The sequence below is a fragment of the Carassius carassius genome, chromosome 34 (genome assembly GCF_963082965.1).
Source record: "Carassius carassius chromosome 34, fCarCar2.1, whole genome shotgun sequence".
NCBI lineage: Eukaryota > Metazoa > Chordata > Actinopteri > Cypriniformes > Cyprinidae > Carassius > Carassius carassius.
Window position 1 is genome coordinate 4375301 of NC_081788.1, and position 23449 is coordinate 4398749.

At 38.4% G+C, this 23449-nt stretch overlaps 1 pseudogene; it reads right to left on the reverse strand.

Moving 5' to 3' along the window:
• Positions 1 to 8894: 8894 nt before the first annotated feature.
• On the reverse strand, positions 8895 to 23214 carry LOC132114550 (mitofusin-2-like; annotated as a pseudogene).
• Positions 23215 to 23449: the final 235 nt, after the last annotated feature.

Sequence of the window (23449 nt, forward strand, 5' to 3'; positions counted from 1 at the left end):
TACTAAAACACCTTCCACTCCAGTCATCCTAACCGGCCAGCTCCCAGAGGAAGAGGACGTCCACCACGTCATCCGGGTCCTCGGCCCTCAGGAGCGGGCCGTGGGGAGGGGGGTACTGTTACAAACACGCCAGGTTCCACCTCTACTCATTCACAACGCACGCCCTCACCTGAGTACTGAGCACTTCCACCTGACCCTCATCATCATCCAATCACCTCTACACTTCAAATACCGCACACACGCACTAAGTCAGCGTCCGGTCTCGTTCGCAACAAGGTCTTACCTGTATGCTAACTCTAAGGACTAACTGTATCTCTACTTACCTCTCTCCAGCGATCTCCTGAAGTTCCCAGCCATCTCCGTGCATGTGTGTGGTACACCTCCCTCCTTTGACGTCTCTACCATGCTACTACGGATCACTTCATCACTGCCATACTCCATATCACTCTACCCAGCACTACCCGCTCCTCTACTTGTGCCTCAATGAACCGTCTTTCTGTCATCTTCAGCCTCCTGTGGTATTCCGTGTGTGTGTGTGTGTGTGTGTGTGTGAGTCTATGTAAAATATCTATTATTTATAGTTTATACTGTACCAAAGAAATAAAAATACCTGGATCCTCTGAATGATCCTAATGTGAGCATACAAAAGTTACCGCTATGTTCCTATAAATTATATATAAAACGTCCATAAGCACAAAAAATATTAAGTAAAATTGCTAAATTTATCCCACTAGTTCAATCACAGTTCAATAAATGACTCCGTCATATTTGTTTCATAATTGCATAGGGTCAATAATTGCATTAGGTGTTCATTAATGTAACAAACATTTTCAGAGGAAAATGACATTACATATTAATAATACTTTTACATTTCTCAACGTTTACACGCCTCAACAAAAGCTAACTTTAAAGGTATAGTTTGATCTGTAATTATTCTACAAAAACATGACTTGTGAAGGCATCATAGTGCTATCAAGTAACAGTCTAGGCAGATCTGACAATATATTACATACATGTCTTATTAATATGCTGTTATCACAAACTTCTAAATAATTGTGTTACTTTTTACATGTAAAATCTTTTCCTATCATAATTTCCCACGTTGGAAAGAAGAATGGCAAATTAAGAAAAATCTGATTGATATCAACAATATCAGTTTGAGATATATATATATATATATTGTAACAGAACTGCAAAGAGCTTTGCAGTGACCATCCACTTCCATCAACCATTGTGAATGACCTAAATAAGTTGGTCTACCTACATTCTAAAACTACTTTAAGACTTGAACAAGCCAGTAGCTTTGTTAAATGGAATATATTATTTGGAAAGAAAATGAAGGATGGTAACAGGAAAATAATAATAATAAAGATTAATTCTGATTTGTATGGTTTATGGTTGACTCTTCACCTCAATCCAGCTTCATAAAACAGCATTGACTTCATGATGTCTTCGTGACTTATCACTAACAACTGTAAAGATGAGTACTTCCTCAGTGATCAAATATGAAACTTCCAGTTACTCTGTTTTAGTAGTTGCTGCAGCCAAGACAAACACTCTGAATCATTTTTCCAGAAACTATTTCACAAGATAAGAGTGTGTGGGGTCTTTGATGAGATTAGGTAACTCCAACATTGTGAACATTATTTAACAGAACAGTTCAGATGTTCACATCGGCTCTTTTTTAGTATTTTAAAGCACATTTTAATGTCTTATCCTGCATGGTCATATCCCTTAACCCAATACCTAAACTTAATTACTACAACATCTACCTTACTTACTGTCAAGCAGCTAATTAGGAGTTTACTAAGTTTATAGTGATTTGTAGCCCTAATCTAAAGGGTTCCCATAATTCTTATCTGTATTGAAAGTCTTACGATCTGCATTTTCCTTTTTTATATGATTCTCTTTCTTAGGGTTATGTCCTGTTCAACCCATTAGATTTTTCATTTCTTACTGTATGTACACACTTACATATGTGTCCTGCACAGTAAAAAGTGTTATGCTCTTAAACCGAGTTCAGACTGCACGATTTTCAAAGTAGTCGGGTCACTGTTCTTTTCACACTGCATGACTATCTTAGCCAGCATTCAGTCGCTGCTGTTCTCACACTGCACGGTGGATCTGCTACAGAAGGTTTCACACTGCATGACTTCACAATAGGAAGAATCGCCAACAACTCTGTCTATCATGCAAGCTACGTTTCACAGCGAAACACCCGCGAGATGTGACAAAGAAACAACGCGATATCACACCTGCAAGACCGGAGTTTCCACGTGAGACTGGGATAGATCAGATGAAACGTCAAACAGACACGGGTGATCCTGCTAAATTTATACTGTTTTATCTTCCATTTCATGGGTCCAAATAGACAGAGAAGAAAGCCTTTTTCTGAAATGAAGCCATGCTTGCTGATATTGTGGTTTATAACTCCGCGCCGAACTCCCTGCTTCTCTGTATCTTGCTCTCTCATTGTCGGCCATCGCCGATGTAGTTTTCAGTCAGAACACTTTTCAGACAGCATGATTTTGAATCGCCGACAGGTCCAGATATTTAGCATGCAAAATATCTCACAGGCATCGGCGACTCGTCGGTGATTCTCTCAGATCACGTCTTTGCTCATTCACACTGCGTGATTGTCACTCGCGCGAACGAACACAGATTTGCCTGTGATTTCGGGCATTTGTCGGCGATTTCTCAAAACCTGTCGGCGAGCCAAAAACTGGGCTAAAATCGTGCAGTCTGAACTCGGCTTTAGAAATAAAGCTTCTTTGTCGGTGGTTCCTTGAAGAGCCTGTAAAATCCATGGAATCTTTCCATTCCACAAAAGATTCATGGTGGGAAAAGGTTCTTTATGTTAATAAAATATTCATTACACTAAGAAAAATAGGCTTCTGTGAAAACCCCCTTTTGAAACCTCTATTTTTAAGAGTAACCTGCAATTATTGGCTTGAAGGGCTATTTTTACTAAGGGCTAACTTTAACCCATAAAAACATAGTTTTGATGTAAATAGTTTTGTGCAGTGATGTTTAATAATCATCTTGACTTGAATAAAACCAGTTATTTTAGAAGTTGGGATACATTGTTTCTTTCTGAGGTTTCTCTTTTATTTTCTCAGTGTACATGCAGCTTCAGCGTCTTCATCCTGCATTTAAGGATAAAGGTGAGCCTCTGTTAATGATTTTTAATTGGCTAAAATTATACCAAATGGTACTTTAGAAGTCCTGTATATCAGCCTTCCCAATCTTTTAATGTCTAGCCTTAGCACCCTGCTAAATCAATTAGTTCAAAATTCATTATAAACGTCATAAAAGGTCATACTATAGGCTAAAATTTTAACAGCCTCTTCACTTCTTCACTTTTTTTGATCCCACTTTAGTTTGAGGAACAATTTTTGCTATTAACGAACTATTAACTATGACTTTTGCCTAAATTAACTCATAATTTGATGCTTTTTATTTAGTTATTAAGATCTAAAATATGGTCATGCAGAATAATGCATTAGTATACGCTTTATAAACACTAATAAACAGCCAATATGCCAGCAATATGCATGCTAATAAGCAACTAGTTTAAAGTGAGAACTGATATTTCCACTTGTATTTCTACAACTGAAATTGAAAGAGCAGCATCACTAACTCAACCTTTTTCTTCTCCTTTGAAATGCTAATGAAAACCTTGCATTCTATTGAATACAGATAACCCCAGTCTTTACATACAGCATCGCTATCCACACAGCAACTCATTCTTTTGTATGTCAGACAAAGCCCAGCATCAGCCATGTCAGGGCAGTGGCTTCAGGAAAGGAAAACCTGATTATTCGTAACTTAATACAAACGTGCACCAAACTCAAACACGGCTGGCCAGCCCAGAGGTCAGAGGTTCAGCCATGGCTCAGGGCGAGCAGCGTAAAATTCTGTTACCTGTTTGACTGTATCTCCATGCATGGCTAACAGGCGCGCGCTAGCTCTGTTTTTAACGAGGGGCCCTTGCCTCCCACTGCGGCACACTTTTTAATTGTGTGTCTTGAAAGCCAGCAACTTTTGAGAAAGCATGCAATTGCACATTGTGTAAACTTATGAGTGGGGAAATTATGCCTGCACTTAGAGGCATCTTTAAGTAAAAGCAGTAAAATGTATTCCTTCTGAAACGCTTCTCTAAGTTCTGGGCTTTTTTTGCCAGGCTGTTTAATGACGTGGCTATCGGAGAGGGATAAAATGCATTGGCTGCGGAGCAACAGCTGGCATGAGATATAGATGCACTTGGTCACCCCTTTGCCTCCTGCATCTAGTTAAGAAAACAAACATTTCAAATGCTTTTTTGCATGTAATGCAAATATGCATCCAATGCATGAAATACACCATAAACAAACAAATACTACAGAGACTGAATGTTGTATCTGCACAGACATATACATATATACATATACATATACATACAGGTGCATCTCAATAAATTAAAATGTCATGGAAATGTTAATTTATTTCAGTAATTCAAATTGTAAAACTTGTGTATTAAATAAATTCAATGCACACAGACTGAAGTAGTTTAAGTCTTTTGTTCTTTTAATTGTGATGATTTTGGCTCACGTTTAACAAAAACCCACCAATTCACTATCTCAACAAATTAGAATATGTGTGTAGAATATGTAAATATAAATTATATAATATATATTAGAGTTTATCATTAAGGACGCTTTTAATGCAGGGGTGCTCTTCTGTTTCACCAGGTCTATTAGGCTATACTTTTCTGTAAAATAAGTCAGCATTAGGGAAAGAAAAAAAAACTGTTTTGTGTTAACGGTAGTTAGCAAAATGCAGCAAATTGTGAGGCTGTCAAAGCAGTCAGCTCAAAGCGATCTGTTCAGCGCCTGAAATCTCCATAAACCCCCGCTCCGTTTTCCTGCAGCCGGGTCTGCTCTTCATTTGAGCTTTCTAAAACTAATGAAAATGTGCAATGTCCAACACCAGTGTGGCATGACTCGGTCCCCAGTCGCGCAACAGCTTCGCAATGCGATGTAAATCGTGTCCTACACTTCCCAGCATGTTGTTTCGATTCCAGAATGTTTTATTGCTGAACAATGTTTCTGCATGTATAAAGAGCATGTTGTCCCTCGGTGCCCAGTGCCCCCTCAGCTCATGCATGTCTCCGGCTGGCACATTGCGCTTGCAGCGCGCGTCATGGCATTGACCAATCACTGCACTGCTGTCCGTCTGTCCTGTCTGCATGCTTATCTTCAGTGGCACGCTTTTAATAGACATTAGTCTGTCTGCACCGGGTTGCGGCTGTAAATTCAAACCGCAATGACCAGGCTGCGCTTAAACGATAGCCAAGATGTGAGATCAAAGAGGGACATTGCAGCATGCCAAGCCGAGCACTGTGAGCACTTCAAGAACACGACTAGCGGATAAAACACAACGAAACAAGAAAACGAGGGCTATTACACACACATCGGGTTAATGGAAATACCTCAGACAGCAGCGGTCCACCCCCTCGTTGTAAAAGCTTAGTGGAAACTGATTTCATTGAATAAAACCCTCTGACACAGACAGACATAATCACGACCACAGTTTCGGCTGTTGGCTAAATAATGGAGGAGGAACATTTCTATTAGCTAGGCTATAGGCCTATGCAGTCCAACTTCGATGATTTAGAAATCGATTGAATACTGCCCATTTTACATCCAGCTATAAATAAAGCTGGAGTTTGATCCATTTTTATAATTCTGCGTTTAAATAAACTCCCACAGTGGTTTTGAAACATATTCCTCTATGAATTCATGTCAGAGTAAGGTTTCTGGGTCAATACTAAGAGGGGGACACATGAAGAGGAATGGAACAAAACTTTTTCAAACTGAGGAAACATCGTCACAATGAGTGTTAATCTCTCTGTTTGTAATAAACCAAACTAAATCATATTCATGGCACATTAGGATTTATAAAAGTAGCTACAGCGGAAGAAGATCATTTGAAAGTTGAGGTTGGCTACTTAAATTAGCAAACCAGACAAAACAAAAAAAGGAGGAGAAGAAGAAGAAGAAGAAGAGGTAGCCTAATGATAATACTGTAGGCTATATAAATTATAATAAATGCAAAACATGAAAATGTGGGAAAGGTATATATTACAGTGCACAGGCATATATAATGAGTGTTACAGTAAATTTACAGTATAAAATTACAGTAAAACTGTAACATGTTATTGTAATTTAAAATAACTTTGTAATATATAATAAAATGTAATTTATTCCTGTGATCAAAGCTGTATTTTCAGCATCATTCCTCCAGTCATCAGTGTCACAATCCTTCAGAAATCAGTATAATATGATGATTTACTCGAGAAACTCACATTTGGTGAAAACTGTGATTGTATTCCTTTCATAATTCTTTGAATATAAAGGTAAAAAGGTCAGTTATTTTATTTATTTATTTATCTTATTGCATCCTTGCTGAATAAAAGTAAAATCTTGCTGGCCCTAATCTTTTAAACAGTATTTATGCTGTGCATTACTTATTCATGAGGTTACTGCCAGAACATTTCTATGTTGTTACCAGTGTGCTCTTGGTGATTGTTTGGTGCTTCTTTTCACTTCCATCCATTGTTTCTGAAAAAAAAAAAAACTTTAAGCAAACATTATTAATTAGCATACTTATTATTAGTGTTATTAAGTGTTCTGTAAGGAGCAGACTATACCTTCAAAAGTTTGTGATCTTTTTGATTATCATTGTGAATAATCACTGGAAAGTGTTGGAGTTCGATAACATTGATCTGTGTGTTATCTGGCTCTGAAAAAAGAAACTGTCATGAAAGTGTCTTTAAGTTCACTTACACTCTTAAAAATAAATGTAGGTAAAAGTTTATTCACGGCGATGCCACTGAAAAACCATTTTTTGGTTCCACAAAGAACCATTCAGTCAAAGGTTCTTTAAAGAACCATCTCTTTCTTACCTTTTTGTAATCGAAAGAACATAATTTCCCCATAAAGAAACTTTAGTGAAACAGAAAAGTTCTTCAGATGTTAAAGGTTCTTTATAGATCCGTTTAGATAAAAAGGGCTCTTCTATGACACCATGAAGCACTTTTATTTTTAAGAGTGGCCTTTTATTTCATTAATATTTTATTATCAGTTTATAAAAACTTAAAGAGATAAAGTAGGCTACTCTCAATACTGTTAAGTGCACTTCTTTTTCACAAGGGCAGAAGTGCAGTTTAATGTCTATAGCTGCTGGTTTGTTAGTGCTATTGCAATGTAGGAGAAAACACAACTCGGTGGATTGTGCCTTTAACCAATGCGAACCAGAGTATCGTGTGTTATATCAGTCACAAGAGTGACTTCTGTTGTGAAGTGTGATGCTCTGTCGCCCTCTTCCGGTAAATCAGCTTAGAGACATAAACATGAAGAGAAACGACTCGACTCTTTGACAGTCTATTCACATTTCAGTGAAGTCTCTTTTTTTACCTACATTTGAATAAGTTATTATTAGTTTTAGTAGTAGTAATATAGTAATAACCTTTAGTAGTAGTAGATCACATCACGTAATAAGGCTACATTTTACTGCGATTCGTGAAAAGATAATAGGACTTCAAAATTGATCTTTTAAAAAGTTTTCAAATCCACAGTTAAATCACCAAAAAAGAGCACAATGTTGTTTTAGGCAGAGAGGGGCTGGACTTTTATGTACCCTTGGTAGCCAAAAACATGATTGAGCTGCTAATTTAGCAGTTATGGGCCCTTTCCCCATGACGCTAATGATAATTAACATGCAAATGAGCTCAGGGATGTGAGGTGGGGGCAGCAGAGCTCTGTTCATTAAGGCCTTAATTACTGTTTGAAAACTGAAGCATCAGGGTTATAAATGGAGGTTCTTCATGTAATGGCTCAGATAATAACTAGGGCTTGAATGGAGGTCTTATTTTGGACATTGGCTTTACTCACCAAACAAACTCTTGTGGAACTTATTTTAAAAAGTGTGTAAAAATTAATTATTGTGTCCAAAGGAACTTAATGATCTCTGCCCAGTGAGACACTTTATGAGTACCCCAAAACTCTCTCTCTCGCTCCAAAAATGTGTTTAAATTGCCTAGCTCTCTAAAATAATTTGATTAATTTAACAACAAATTGAAACTTTCGGCCTCTGCACATTAATGTCCAACTTAAAGGACCTTTAATTAGTTTCCTTTAATTAAGCAATGCATTAAAATGTATTGTGCCTGTCAGAAAGCCGAGTCATTGTACCATTGTCATAATATATGATCACAGATTTTAATTTGATAATATGTATCAACCGTAACCAGCAAATCTGCCAGGGGTGGGAGGAAAATATCTTAAAATATTCATAGATAAACAACATCCCAAATGTTTGTATGTATTTCTAAAGAAGGTCTTGCCAAATAGTTAAGCATAACTAGAGAAACTATCAAACTTGTTTTAAACTTACAATTAAACATACCAAACTGATAAAAAATAAATTAAAAAAATCCATTCGATTTTTTGATATCAACATCATAAAATGCATTAAACGTTACATTAGTGAGTTGATCCTGAAACTCCCATAAATATCTAGTTTTTCTAGCAGTGTGGGATCCTCGATTTCAACTAATAATGGGCCTTTCTCTTTGTAAGGAACCTTCTGGAAATGAATGCATTACAGCAGCAAAATATAAAGTGCACATCACAAGAGCTTCTCTTAATCACGTTCTTCAACACTTGGCGCACGGTTAGCATACACTAGACCACACGTTCACAGGAACTAACCGCTTTTTAGTGCATCCCACACATTTACACTCTGATCTCTCAGATGTGCATGACAGTAGTGGAAGAAATGGACAATGTAGCTATATGCATAAATCTGGCTTTCTTATCCAATTCATAAATAACTAATGTAATATTAATATTCATTTAGAGGGAAAACAGTGCAGCTATGGGTGGAAAGTTGGAAAGGCATTAGAAAAGATTGCTGATTTCATTCAAGACTTTAATGTTGCCAGATCAAGATTTTGGGAACAGGGTGACCTAAATATCATTATTTTTCTTTGCTGAGATCACTTCACACTGAGTGGAATGGAAACGATCATAGAGTCGTGACAAAGACCGAAGAGGAAACCCGTACAGCAGCACACTGTCAGATTCATCACAAGGCACATGAAGCCCATTTAGAAGACATCTCACTTGCTGAACTTGCGGTGACGTACGAACACATCTCGAATATAACACAGTCTACAAAGAGGCCAAGCCATTAACATGACCTCTTCACTCGAGAATAAATAATACAATACAAACAATGTGTACAAAGTGGCACGTCGCTGCACTCTCAAATGCATCCTGATAGAAAAAAAGAGAAATATGCTGAGCAATATTTGGTCTGCTGATATAAGGGGGTTGAAAGCATGGCCAGGTGTCCAGACGGACCTCTATCGGCCCTGGTGAAGGTACTGCTGGGTAAACATGTTGAGTTCACTGTCCAGCCAGCCAGCTTTATTCCTGGGGAAGAAATCACAATGAAATGAACATCAGAAATATACAAAATTATCTTTATTTTTGAAAGGTCCGAGCGGCAGACTAGTTTCCCCCCTGCTAACTGGAGTTATAACTCACTAGGCACAAGAAATGTTTAAACTGTGTCTCTGATTTAAACTACAGAGCCAAAGAGTGTTGAATTTCCACAAATCAGCTCTGAAAGTTAAGGATTTCTCTCTAGTTCTTTGTAGTCCAAATAATTGATATTTACAATTATGTGTATGTGATAATAGAGCACAAAACTCCAGAGTCTTAAGTCACTGGGGTATATTTTTAGCAATAGCCTAAAAAAACATTGTATTTTCTTTTATGCCAAAAATCATTAGGATATTAAGTAAAGACCATGTTCAATGAAGACAATTTGTAAATTACCTACTGTAAATATATAAAAACTTAATTTTTGATTAGTAATATGAATTGCTAAGAATTCATTTGGACAAATTCAAAGGTGATTTTCTCAGTATTTCGATTTTTTTGTACCCTCAGATTCCAGATATTCATATAGTTGTATCTCAGACAAACAGTGTCTGATCCTAATAAACCATATATCAATGGAAGGATTATTTATTCAGCTTTCACGTGATGTATAAATCTCAATTTTCACATACACTGGTGCATTTATAAATAATTTCCAGTAAAACCTGTTATTAAAACATATCTTGATAATTGTAACCAAAATGTGCATTATTTTGAAACGGTTCTGAAAACGTGGTTTGCGGTTTGTAAAACTTGAAAGAAGTCTCTTATGTTCACCAAAGATGCATTTATTTGATCAAAAAAATACATTGAAAAAAACAGCAATACTGTGAAATATGATTACAATTCAAAATGCATGTATGCAATTTTAATAGTTACAAATTAATTTATACCTGTGATTTTCAGAATCGTTACTCCCGGTTTTCTGATGATTATAAAGTTCAAAAGAACAGCATTCATTTGAAACACAAATTATGAATGTCTTTACTGGCAGTTCAGATTAATTTATAGCATCCTTTCTGAATAAAAGTATTCATTCCTTTTAAAAATCTTCCTGACCCCAAACCTTTAAACTATGTTTATATGTCGTCTTATTCAGGATTAGACATCATAAACACTAGAGTCGACTGCAAACACACAGCAAATGCATGATCATATGATGTGACATCACAGACTCTCACCTGAGCAGCTTGGCTTTACTCTGCAGGCCGTCCAGCTGTTCGATCTTGCTGTTCAGATCCCGTATTTCATCGTCCAGCTGCTGTCTGGTGACGTCCACCTGCTGACAGAGCTGAGAGAAAGTGCCGGCCAGCTCCCTGGGACAAACATTCATAGGTAAACAGGCTGGATTCAACAATGACTGAAAAACAATACTACAGAAAATAAATCTCTCATAACATATACTTCATGTGTTTAATTTCTCCACTAGAGGACAGTAGTGTGTTCAGGGCCACTAGTCTGCATTATATGATGTCTAAATCAGGGGTTTTCAAACTGTGGGTCGCGACCCACTCGTGGGTCACGGAATGGAACAAGGTGGGTCGCACAAAGTCACTTGGCTGCAGCTAATTTTGCGTTTCAATGACACACAGACACTAACACAGTTCAGTCTAGGGCTGCACGAATGTGACGAGTGGGGCGGGGCCTAGTGCCATGGGAACAGAGCTAGGCCGGTGGAGTGATTGGGAAATGAGCAACACTCACCGGTCTCAAGAACCACGGAGGAGATCGGAAAGATACAAAAGAGGAGCGATGACAGTGAAGGACGAGAGAGGACCAGGCCTGGGTTTTATTTTGTGTTTGTTTTTTATTTGTGCACGGCAGTCATCCGAGAGGGGCTGTCGCGCTGTTTTGTGTTTATTTGGTTATTAAAACTTTGTTTGATTGTCCGCCGGTTCCCACCTCTTTCCACGAAGGAGTCATCGAGGCGGTGGGCTGGAGTGAGTTCGCCCCCCCCCCCCCCCGGCAACTCACTCCAGCCCACCACATCGAGCACCCTCGGCGGCAGACTCCTTCGCCCTGCTCGATGGCACTGCGGATTCACCCCAGCGGCGAAGGATCTTCGGCAGCGCGCCCCTCCTTCCTCCCTGGCTTCGGCACCAGTGTAAAACATTAAAATCTTCACAATCACAGGAAGAAGGAGGCGGGAACTGGGAACCCACTCATCACAACGATATAGCCCACCAACATTAATAATGAACTGCAATATCCTTAGTGTGATTTTCAAATTGCAATTAAGTCCGTGTGCGTTGCGTGTTTTGAAGGTCTCAGAGCAATGTCATTAAAAGGTTCAATCGGTCTTTTTTTACCTATTTCACAATTATTTTAATCTCCAAACTGTTTTAGATAGTTCTGCTTTGCTTCTTATGCTTTTCTAAAAAAGTGTTGGATTGTGCTCCGTTCTCGCCGACACACACGGAAGGATCATGAATGCAACAAAACACAGCAGCGCAGATCACACTTCACTGGAGTGAGCCTGCTTCACGTTTTTATGGACACTACATATTTTAACGCCAGTAAACAAAAATTAAAACTTGTAAATTTGTAGTGAAATTTTCAGTTGTACTCTAAAATAAAATGGTTATTTTTCTTAAATACTTAATTTCTGTCATAAAAATTTTAAGTAAGATTAGGTTTAAAGTAATTTCACTCGTTGTTTTTTTTTTTTTTTTAATATTTTGGTGGGTCGTGAAATATATTACACTTGTCTAGGTGGGTCGTGGAATGGAAAAGTTTGGGAACCACTGGTCTAAATGACACAACAGCATTGCATTTGCATCAAGATCCAGATCAACTACAATCTGGTTTATACTGGACTGAGACTCAAACTTACTGCTGAACCTGATGGCTGCAGTTGGATCCCGTGTAGCTGACGATGAGCTGTAGTTTCTCACTGGCGTACTCCACAAACTGTCTTTTAAATGCTCTTTCTTTGGCCCTTGTGTTCCAGGTGAGTGTCTCATAAACGTACAGCAGCCCGTAGAGACCCACAGACAGAGCGATGAGCCTCCAGCCCACCGCCTTCCAGATCTGAGACACAAACATTACATCCGTCTGATATTCCCACAGTCACTGTGACTGAAGTCATTAGACCAGGAGATGCTGGCGAGGAAATGAAGACAGAATGTGCATTATATTTTGTAGTGCATCAGAGATTATGATCTTACCACTCCTCCGACGACTATAATGCCCATTGATGTCCGAGAGGTGAGTGATGCCAGTCCGGTTACCATCGAAACCATAAGCTCTTCCTGGGTCATGGAACCCTGAGGGAAAGGAGGCATACTGGTGCTGACCGGAGTGATGGCCAGAGGCCTGGGAACCTGACCACACAAAACACATACTTGATGAGTATGTGTGAAGTGAATCAAAGTAAACTTTATGAATCAAACTACCGTATTTTTTGGACTATAAGTGCACCTGAGTATAAGTCACATCAGTCCAAAAATACGTCATGATGAGGAAAAAAACATGTATTAGTCGCACCGGACTATAAGTCGCATTTATTTAGAACCAAGAACCAAGAGAAAACATTTCCGTCTCCAGCCGCGAGAGGGCGCTCTATGTCTTCAGTGTAGACTACAGGAGCACTGAGCAGCATAGAGCGCCCTCTGGCGGCTGGAGACGGTAATGTTTTCTATTGGTTCATTTCTCTTGGTTCATTTCTCTCGGTTCATGTCAGTAAACGAGTGTAAACTCTATGAATGAAATGAGCGCAAATAAAATATAAGTGCTGCAGTTAGCTTTCTCCGGGCATTTCCTGAAAAATGACTTAAATCAATTTCCATATTTCCAAACTGAACAGGAGCCCTCACTGCTTTAATTACAAAAATATTTAAATATGTATTTATTGGATCACGAAAGGTCCCCGAGCTGGGACTCAAACCCATTTTCACCCCGAAGCACAACCGTACAACATCACTGCCTATACAAGGGTATCAGCTCCGACTGTTAGAAGATAGACATCAAACGACTAACCACGAGCCCGTTAAAAATCGATTCAAATATGTGACGATTCAAAATGGGTTGGGGCGGGTAGAGAAATTGGCACTTTATTTTGTGGGGCGGGTTGGGGCGGGTCATTAAAAACAATATAAAAAAATCTATATATGTTGCGTGCAATTTAGTGGTGGAAATTTTGATTCTTTCAAGAGATTCATTAATTTTCAGTTCATTCACCAAAATGATTCATTCAGATTTGTTCACTGATTCGTTCAATGACCATTTCTTCATATTACACAAATACGCCTGCAGGTGGCAATAGAGATTGTCTTAGGTGTCATGTCTTAAAGGTACAGGTTGTAGGACCTGCCACTAGAGGGCACTACAAAAACAATAACAATCGCGTGGTTTGATGACGCTAAGAAGGAGCGTGGAATGATGGGATTTGTTGTCTTCTACCCAACCGCTGACGGCCATCAATCAGACGGAGAGATAAATCATGGATTTAACGCGAGTTCAACAATTTGCGCGAGTAGATTACATACAAAGTCAATGCAAAGACGCGATCAGACTATGGATCAGACGCGTCCTCGCGCGGGTCTAGAGACACGATGCACCACGTTTGGCGTGTATGCCCCATTATACTAATCTCGTTGATCGTTATAATAGCATACGTTTTCTGTAAAGATACGAATCAAAACAACTCACCTGTCGAGTAAAACACAAGCGAGATTGGCATCTCTTTCTAGTTGAAGTTTGATGCGAAGCTACTTCCGCATTTGTCCACGACACTGTTGTCATGTGGTTTCTACGTCAGTAAAGGCGGTAACAAAGGGTGACTAACGCCATTGACAGGCGACTGCACTGCACCATGTCACTGTTTAGAATAGGGATTTTCTCATGATTTACAAGTAGTTGAAAACATTAGAGAAAACATTACATTAATTTACTTGTGACAAAAACTGATTTGGCTTTATTAAAATGTGTGCATAATCGCATTCAATAAATAGTCTAATTAAGTTGTTCAGATGAACAAAGCACAAGGTTTTCTTGTATACTTAACATTTTAATTGTTTGGTCAGACAGTTCATATATAATATATTCACATTAATAAATCGGGGATTTAACGTGGCGTTATGTTCTGTATGCTAAATATGAAAACGAAAGCGTATGTGCACAGTACCTATAAATGCGCTTAGTATCTGCTGATTGCTGATCGAGATTTACATGCTTGGCCGACTGACCCGGTATACTCTCATTCATTTCATTCACGAACGAGATGTATCAGTTCTTTCACTCATTTATGAACGAGATATATCAGTTCTTTCAACTCATTTATGAACGAGATGTATCAGTTCTCTCAACTCATTTATGAACGAGATGTATCAGTTCTTTCAACTCATTTATGAACGAGATCTCTCGATCTCGCTCAGTGAAGGGCGTATTCGTTCACTACATTCAACAAATCACATGCTCCGTCACATCTCATACTTGAAGGCTATTGGCTCGAGGTTGAGTAACTCATTTTCATATTTTATTAGGTTCTTTGATAAGGTTACAATATGAAGGTCTAAGTAGCAACGTAACTTGCATGATTTCCCCTATCAGGTCAGGGCTGGTAAAGAAATTTTACTGTATTTGTGGGGCAGGCCAAATAAATTTCATAAAACCGGGGACCTGCGGGTTGGAAAAAAATCTGACCCGCGCATCACTACCGCCTACTACCGGTATTATCCGAATACAGATACGAATAATTCTGTGATTGTTACAGATACAGATATAAACACTGGCTCCGCTGCACAGCCATAACTCAAGCTCATGTGATGACTGGAGATTTCAGTAACTGCAGTCTCACTATACAAGGACATTTTTAAAACTTTTGCGTGTGACAGAAATACATACAGTACGAGTGGGGAAAATAGTTTTACTTCACTATTGCATGTATGTTCTTCACAATTTTGAATTTTTTAATTTTTTATTGTTGAATAAATACTTATTCATATTACATTGTTTACTGAGTATATTTTAAAGTGCCCCTATTATAGCTAGTGTAAGGTTTATGTTTTGGTTTATGGAGTCCCCAACAACACGTTGACAAGCAAGTAAGGTCAAAAAAACACTTTCATTGTCTTATAATTTATTTTTCCTATTTGTTCAAAGACTCCCAAACGATTCGTTTAACGATTCATTATTTTCAAACCCCTCCTTTGCGTGACGCTAATCTGCGGTGATTGGCTGATTTCATTTTCATTTCATCATCCCTGTAATGCCTGATAAAGCAGTGTTTGTGAGCACAGTGCTGCTTTGTTTACAGCGTTACTGGGGAAACCGCTATTTTACTGCTCCAAAAGCGGCACCTAGTGGCAAAGAGTGAATCTGCATCTTCATTCAAACTAACGTGAAAAGACCAACAAGTGGGCGGGCAGTATGCTGATGTTTCATGTTGACATCAACATGAAACAGCTTGGGATTCGTTTTAAAAACTTTTTCTTTTAAGAGACAATAACTATACACACGTTTCACTTTCAGATTTAAAACTTGCCAGGATGTTTTCATTCACTTAGAGCTGCGTTACACACTGCATGAGAACAAATTTTCAAAAATCCATAATAGGAATATCATTTTTGTCTTCCATGTTTCACAGCACTCAGTTTTTCGGCACTACTTTCGCCGAAACACAGAGGCCTTCTATTCCACTGAAGAAATATGCATGATTGCTGGCCTTATAGAACCAGGATTGGACACCCGGATTTAGATGGACAAATCTGAACATTATTACAAAACAGAAGTCTGCAATTAACAGGTGAAACCTGGTCATTGTAGCCCATGAGTGCACGGCGTGTGTTTTTGGGTCCCAGGAAGCGGTTGACCAGCATGGTCCAGCCCAGGGAGAAGTGGAAGCCGATGTCCTCCTGGAAGTCGCTGCAGAGTTTGTCACAGTTGAGGTCGTAGCTGAGGGTGAAGCACTGTCTGGGCACCATCATATCCACCTGCTCTCGAATCCCGATGGGCAGCAGGGGCTTCAGGCCCTCTGGAAGGATCAGAAGTGCTTTAACCTGCTGCTGATACTGGTGTGAGCTGTATGAAAACTCACCGTATGAGAGGGATACTGACCTATCATCTCAGTCTGTGTGTTTTTCAGTGCTGCAGTTATCGCACAGGAGCATCTCTCAGACATATTCCTGCCAAGACCGTCCTCTATGTGCTTGTGCAGCTCCTGAAACCAATCATTTCAATCATCAAAATGACATAACACAAAATACATTTCTCCATCATGTAATGGAGCACCAAAGATTACACATTAACCTATGATTAAATGCTGTTAAATTAATTTAATGCATTTTAATAACATATAATTTACATGATTTTGTTTTAGTTTTTTTCCCTCTATGTGTGAAGGCCTTGGGTTAGGGTTAGGTCTTTCACAGAGAGCGTGCAAGTACTGAACTGAGTACTTGAATGTTTAAAATTGTGAGATTTATAAGCACATGCAAATGATACATTCCATCACACTGAAATATTTGCGGGAATTTCCCGCATCACAAGCGCAAAAACTGCGGAAATCAGGAGAATTATGTGTTATATCACACCGAAATTCAAGCCCTGGCTATGAATTGGTTTAATTTGTACACAGCCCTATGCAAAACTGAAAGTTAACAAGCTCAAGGACAAGGTCGTAGATAAGATCACGATATTACAGGGAAGCTAGTGGTTTTCCTTGAGGTGAGCTGCATGATGACACTAAACAAACAGTAGATAAAAAAGCATACAAATAAAGAGGTGAAGATATGGGGCCAGATTGGAGGAAGACCAATTTAAGTCCAACTCATGTTCTTATATACTTTAAGCACCACTTGTGAAGGATGAAAGTCCATGTGGAAGTCGTCCACTAGCACAGCCAGTCTCCGGATCTCCTCTGCCATGCCGTTAGACACCTACAAATAGTGACGAACGGGATGAAACATGGAAACACCTTCAACTGAAAATTAAAGTTACTAAAGACTCAGGTTTTGCACAATACCCATTACCAAACTAATGCCTTGAAATTATGACATTATGTGTTTCCATTTAATATAGAAACGACTCTGTTATTGTCTTCTTGCATCATTGACAAACTATTTTCCAGTTTGACAGTGTAAAGCTGCTTTGACACAACCAGTACTGAATAAAGCGCTCTACAAATAAAGGTGACTTGACTTGCATGTGTTCAGCTGTATGTCCACACTAAGAGCTCAGATCATAACTGATGTATACTGGTGATGTTAGTTAACTTACTAACGCGCTGAAAACAGCCTCACCTGCTTCTCCACCTCCTCTGTGATCTTCTTGATTTTGCTCTTGCAGTCCAGAGTGAGCAGATCCAGCTGTTTATCGATGAACTCCAGCCGGTCTTCCCTCTCCTCTTTCACCTCTAAACTATGAATCCTGAACAAGAACACACACAAAAATTCATCACTCTAAATATTCATTTCAGTCAATGCATAGAAATCCTTCAAATGATCCATTTGAATAAAGCTGATCTAAGACTGGTTCCTGGTCACTGTATCCTAACCACTTGTGATGCAAGAAGCAGCAGCAACTCTGTTTTGTTTTGTCGCCTGGTTTATGTGCAGTCATGCTGGTATGCAGGTAAAACAGAAGCAAAACTCGAGAGCTTGTTGATTTAACCGTGAGAACTTGTCATTTTAATATTCGTAACTTTTAAGTTGAAATTTACACTCACAGCTCTGATGTGAAAAGCTGAATCTTTTGATTTGAACACACAGATGATAATCAAAACACTTCTTTAAGCTCAGGAAAATCATGCACAATTACTGTTTATTTTATATTAGCAGCAAAATGTCAAATATGTTGTGGATATCATCCCTAATTTCAACATTCGACTCTTTCTATCTCCTCCTCAGTCTGTAACAGCACAGCATCATTTCAATGTCACCAGTGTGTTAATGTGATGGATTACCGCTCAGAAAAGCAGGAGTCTTTACACTCACTCTGCTCTTGAGCTGCAATGTGCACAGAGTCCATCATCAGACGCAGAGCTTCAGAAATCTGCTTGGCCCTCATCGTGTGCTGCTCAAACTTAGTCTTGACTGCTGACTGCGAGATGCACTCCTGTAAGGACACACGTATCTGAGTCAGACAAACACGCTTAAACCAACCACAGTCTCAAAACCTACAACACTCACCTCAAAACGCCTTTCAAAGTTCTGAAACTCAAACATTCGCGCTTGAAAACCTTCAGCCAGAGCACCACCTGAAATCCAAAAACAACCTCTTTACAGGGAAAAGAGCAGCTTTCTTGTTTTTTCAATAATAAAAGAGTTGGACACACACACTAAAGTTCACAATGTTCACATGAAAGCATATTTGACTTAAGATGCTGTAATGCTAGGTTTCCCAAATGATAAAAAAAAATGTAACATTAAATCGATTCTAATATTAAAATGACTAAATTAGGACTGCACAATTAATCAAAATAAATGTGAAATTGTGATATAGCTTAGTACAATAATCACTGTAAAGTGCTGAGTTTAATGTTTATCTGGGAGCACAATGTGTGCTAGAATCACTTTATTTGCACACTCTCATAAATTTCCAACATTTCTGTGGACAGAAGTTTACAGCATTCCTCCAATATTCCACCCATTTAGTGTAATAAAAGCTTGATTTTGAAATATCAAAGGCAATGAAGTTTTTAAAAGTGCATGAATTTAAAATTTGAAAGTAAACATTTGAAAGTAAAGTATATATATATTAGTATAGTAAGTGTAAAATATAGAGTAACATAAAAATTGTAATATAATATTCACTTTTTTATTTTACAGTACAATTGTCTTCATTTTTAGAACTAAAACTTAAAAATAATAATAGTATAACAATAGCTTTATTATTATTATTATTATTATCATCATAATTTTTAAATTTGGGGAATTGTATCAAATTTGAAATGGTTTATAAAAACCTCTGAATCTAATGTTGACTGAGTACACTCTAAAGTCCAGCTACTGCGGTTCAAATAGCACTATATGACAAAATAATTGCAATACTGTATCATTTTTTCACCAAATTGTGCAAAATTATAAATAAAAAAAGTTATTTGTTTACTTGCATGTCGTGTGACCACTAACCATCATCAGAAACCCATGAGAAGGAAAATATTTTATCAAAATAGTTATATATTTATAATACTTGTAAGCTTAAAATCTTATGGGGTGCCTCAAATAAATTTTTTTAGATCTAAAGGGTTTGGGTAATAAAAAGGTTTGTGAAGCCCTGATGTACCTGCTCCAGGCATTCCCTGGGCTTTCTGGACACGCGCCTGAAGAGCCTCTTTAGCAGAGATGAAGAAGATCCGGTAGCTGGCCTGAGCGCGATCCACCACCCGCAGCTCATCCACTAAAAAACTAGTGCAGCGCTCCATGTGCTGCCGTCTCACCTGACAAACACACAAGACTCATGATCCACCTGCTAAAACACCATGTGTCCTTCAAAACGCTCACTTTTTCTTAAAATTAGGGTTTTTTTATTATTCAAATTTGTTTGTGAACCGACAAAAACTATTCTTAAACCTTCACCTCATCCCTCATTTTGTAAAAATCATGCTTACAGTATTAGGTTTAAGTATCAGGGATGCTAATTGTTTCAAATACATCTCAGGGTGGTGAGACTCAGAGGATGTGTGTGTGTGTGTGTGTGTGTGTGTGTGTGTGTGTGTGTGTGTGTGTGTGTGTGTGTGTGTGTGTGTGTGTGTGTGTGTGTGTCACACCTCTTCCATGTACTTGGGCTCGCTGGCGGAGGCGTCCCAGCGGTTGTTCAGGATGAAGATATTGGGGCTGGAGAGGCGCTCGTTCACTTTGTGAAAGAATGACTTTTCCTTTAAGAGGGTAGAGGAGAGGCATGTTTTGATACGCTGACACCAGTGAGGTCACAGGACAATCAGGATAATCGTGCTAAACAAGATTAAATGTATAAATGTATGTATAACAAGTCAACTGTATCAAGATTTATACACAAACGTTAAAAAATGAAATCATAATACTGTAATATATAGCAAATTCTATGTAAGCTTTTTTTTTTTTTTTCACAAACTGAAGCATTTTAAACTCACTGCATTAAAGTGGACTCTGAATTGGCCACCAGCACAAAAACGTCAGCATCGAGGCAGAATTTGTCAATCCAGCTGTCCAGCTGTCGGCTTGAAAAGGAAGATTTTATAAGTTTCCAAATGAAAAATATAACTAATATCGCTTCAAATGCAGTAAGCTTATAAAGCCATTACAATGGTATCCTTATATCATTTTAATATTAAAAAACGCATCTAGCAAGCAAAATATCATAATATGATGTATAAAAATTATAATAAAAAATATGCATGTGAAAGTTTAATCTGTGCAGAATTAATAGATCTGTAAATTAAAGCAGGCAACGTATTGAATGCAATGGTGCTGTACTGTCGATTTTTCCTAATAGTGTGGTCAGTGTGTCTCGAGTGTGTGTTCACCTGTCCACAAGCACCAGGTCATCCCGCAGCAGCGCACACTTCACTTTAGGCCACATGACACACACCAGACTGCCTGCGTCCAAATCCTCATCCTGGTGTACGGCATGGGCCAATTGGTTCACTGTCTGCCAGCACACACACACACACACTAGCATTTAAGTACTTAAAACCTGACTATTTTAAAAGTAAATTACTTGAAGGACTCTTATCAAGAAAAACATGACTTTATGTTTTTAGAATCGGAGTTAAAAAATAATAATAGTAATAATAATAACTTTTGATGGTATTAGTGTAATGTATTTTACAATTCATATTGTAGTTCAAACTGCAATGTATGACAAAGAATTCACAACATTTTGTCAATATATATAAAAAAATTATATATATATATATATATATATATATATGACGCTTCTCTGATGGAAGTTAATGTTCACATTGCATGAAAATAAAAAATAAAAAATGTATATACATTTTTTATTTTCATGCAATGTGACCATTAACTTCCATCAGAGAAGCGTCATCAAGCGAAAGTGCCATTAAATTATTGAAATATATATATATATATATATATATATATATATATATATATATATATATATATATTTTACATTTCACTTCAAATAAATATCTTGTCTAAGGGCTTTGGCTGAAAAAGTTTGGGAACCCCTGAGTTACACAAGAAGCCAATTTCCGTTCAACATGCCAGACACTCCCAAACGCTCAAACAAAGGGAGCAGCTTCCAAAATGACTCCGTAATGCCGTTATGATGATTATGCAGGGAGAGAGCATTACTTTAACACTCTTTCTTTCATCCGATCCCTCGGTGAGCAGGAAAGCCTCATTGCCATCAGTGCCTTCCACTCGTAGGAAGCAGTTGGTGGTGTGTCCGATTCCAGACGGCAACACTTTGTCCCAGAGCATGGCGTTAATGACTGAGCTCTTCCCGTTACTTGTCCTGTTAACACAAACATTATGACTTAATCACAAATTATCTTTCCAATCTTGCACTGAATACCCAAGCATTCACATAAAAACAATGAATACAATCTTTGCACTCATGCTGTGAGAGACAATAGGTATGCATTATACCTGCCAAAGAAGACCACCTTCATGTGTCTGCGGGACAGGACCTCCCCGATCCCTGCCACTCTGGACAGGTAACCTCGCACCTCCGCCACCTGCTCCTCCGTAGTGACAGGATCCAGTTCCTCATCGCTGTAAGCCTCTGTCAAGAAGACAGACCAGTTCAGCTACACTTGATGGTTCAATACTTCACCAACAACATCTGTAACTTCAAAATGCATTGATAGTCAAAAGTAAAGGCTGTTGTCATGATTGCATCAATCTCAGTGATTAGCACACCATTGCTGTTCAGTTGCTAAGGTGTTTTGGGGGAATGTTAGGTGATTGCTTATTGGTCCGAATCAAAAGAGCCAACACTCGAGTCTCTATGATAACTATTCACTAAACGTATTTAAGTGTAAAACTCTTCTTAACTGCTGTTTTATATTCATGTAACCTCTTAAAGTTAGAAAAACCTCCAACTTGTTCAAATTAAAAATGTAATGCACCTCCCATCCGATAATCATTAAAAACCTTACTGTTCAAACACTTTTGACTGGTAGTGTATGTAACTATTTTAATGCAATCTTTGGAATTTGTACAGTTTTATTGTCTGTGAAGTAATAACTCTATGTTAAATCACTAAGAAAAGTAATTATGCACTTCTCCTCAACAATTTGACGTGGCAAAGGTAATATCTCAGGGTTAGGGACAGAACTGGTTTTCAGCTTTTTAGGTTTTCAGCTTAAGCGGAGGAAGTTTTGCTAAAATATGATTGACCTCAAATAAACCAAAATCCTTTAAGTAAAATGCTGTGAGATTATGAGCTGCCAGGGTAGATCTGCAAAGCCTTGCCTAAAGAACACATAAGATGTTCATAGAAAAATGCCTTACACACGATACACCTGACCGAGCCACGCTTTTTCCCTGAGCCTTCAGCTGTTTCATAACCTGTCTTTGATATCTGAGCTCTTATCAGCTTGACAGGTGACCAGCACGCAGCAATGACAAGAGTGGAGCTAAGTCACGAAAGCAGACACCTTCCAGAAAGGCTGAGCTCTCTTTGATGTAGGCGGCCAGCTGCTCAAAGATGCCGTTGATCTTCTTCTTGGCGGTGACGAAGTGTTTGAGGGGGAGGCGTTCACCTCAGCCATGAGTCGCTTGTCCTTCTTGCTGATCACACTGGTATAAGGTCGCGGGAAAACCAGAGACATCTCACTAGAAAAGACAGACCGAGATAAGTCAACGACAAAAATCACAAGCACAATGCAGTTTTGAGTGTTGAGGTTGATCAGAGTGGTTTTAACAAAAATGTTTGCAAAGTTGTCGTGATTGGCATCACTTAAACAAATTAAAACTATTCATTAAACATTACATATTAATAATGCTATATAACAGCAACAAACGGCAAAGATGAGTGGTTTTAAAGTTCCCGTTCTTCGTGATCCC